The 1,709-nt window shown below is 37.6% G+C and overlaps 1 long non-coding RNA gene across 1 annotated transcript; it reads left to right on the top strand.

Annotated features, from left to right (window-relative positions):
- Window positions 1-319: 319 nt before the first annotated feature.
- On the top strand, window positions 320-1,210 carry LOC116120613. The gene is made up of 2 exons (XR_004126578.1): window positions 320-680; window positions 866-1,210. It is a non-coding gene; the product is annotated as an uncharacterized LOC116120613 (long non-coding RNA).
- Window positions 1,211-1,709: the final 499 nt, after the last annotated feature.

Raw genomic sequence — 1,709 nt, 5'->3', positions numbered from 1 at the left:
ATCAACCACTGCCGTCACCAATCTAGCGGAGAAAAACTCCGATATGCCGCTAATTTGTTGTTGCCATCGTTGGAGAAGAAGCCCAACATGTCGATCTATTGCTGTCATCAATTGAGCCAACGCCATCCCGATCTGGTGCTGTCGTTGTGGAGAAGACTCCCAAGCATAGGTTGGGTGTTTTAAAAACCGCTATTAAAAACCCCTTAAAACCGTTACAGTAGTTTACTCTCAAAACCGCTACGATGGTTTATCTTCATAATCGCTATCATAAAACTCTCAAGCAGGCCCTTAAAAAAGGAAAAAAAGCAAATTCAAAAAGGGTCAAAGAGTTGATAAGAAAAAAATTCTCATTTTGTAAGACCTCCAGCCATTGCTGCACTTGCTGGTCAATATTCATATTCAGGCCCACCTTCACAATTTAACCCACACATAGGTTCTTCCTTCGTCAACTAGTCCTATTGGTGTTCCAAGTCAGCAGTCGACATCTGGTCAATAAGCACACTTTGCTTCACAGTCACAGCAGTTTGCAAACCTATCTGCTTCCTTTGCAACCTCAGCCACACCCACTGATCTAATCTGGCACATGGATTCCAGTGCAACCGATCACATCACTTCTGATCTAGCTCAGTTGAATGTCAGTAAACCGTATGAAGGTTCAGATCAGCTACAAGTAGGCAATGGTGAGCTCTTACCTATTTCTCATACTGGTTTGTCATCATTACCTAGCATCTTACAATCCAAAAGTTTATATCTTAAAAATATCCAATGTGTACCAAAAATAACTAAGAATTTGCTAAGCATTTCTAAATTTATAAAGGATAACAATGTAGTTGTTGAGTTTAATTCTGATTGCTGTCTTGTAAAGGACAAAGTTTCCAGGACAAAGTTTCCAGGACTATGCTACTTCAAGGAGACCTTAAAGCAAGGCTATATCGGCTTATCATACCTTCTTGTATGTCTGTTCAGTCCTCTCCTCATTTACAAGTTTCATCCTCATAGTTTCTACACTCTGAAAATTATGCTCTGTCAAATAATAATCAGGGTCGTACATCTTTACAGTCGTCAGAATTCGAGTTACCAAAGTCTGATATCAATATCAATGTCAATAAACCTGAGTGTTTGAGTGATAGTACAATTTCAGTTTCTGTGTGTAGTCCTGACAATACGTGTATTGATTCTTCTAGCAATAAAGAGAAATTTCAATATTCAAGTGTTCCATTAATTCCTGATTGTGTTCCTGTTTCTGACGCAAGTGTTAAATCTATTGATAATTATGTTAACTCTGAGGTTTTAATGAATTCTAATGACAGTTGTGTACAATCTGATGCTGCTTTAGTGAAATCTAATGCTTATGATGTTTTAGTGAATTCTGATGCTGCTTTAGTGAGTGCCGATGCTTTCTTAAACTCTACTGCTAATATCATTAATTCTGATGCTGCTTTAGTGAGTTCTAATGCTTTCCTAAACTTTGGTGCTAATATTGTTAAATCTGATGCTACTTTAGTGCGTTTTGATGCTTTACCAAACTCTGCTGCTGATATGGTTAAATCTGATGCTTTAGTGAGTTCTGATGCTTCCTTAAACTTCGGTGCTAAATGCTAATATTGTTAAATCTGATACTGCTTTAGTGTGTTCTGATGCTTTACTAAACTACTCTGCTAATATGGTTAAATCCGATGCTTTAAGTGCACACTCTAATGCTTTATTGA

This window comes from Pistacia vera, unplaced genomic scaffold (genome assembly GCF_008641045.1).
Source record: "Pistacia vera cultivar Batoury unplaced genomic scaffold, PisVer_v2 Contig94, whole genome shotgun sequence".
Taxonomy (NCBI): Eukaryota; Viridiplantae; Streptophyta; class Magnoliopsida; order Sapindales; family Anacardiaceae; genus Pistacia; species Pistacia vera.
This window is presented reverse-complemented; position numbering and strand designations above follow the sequence as displayed.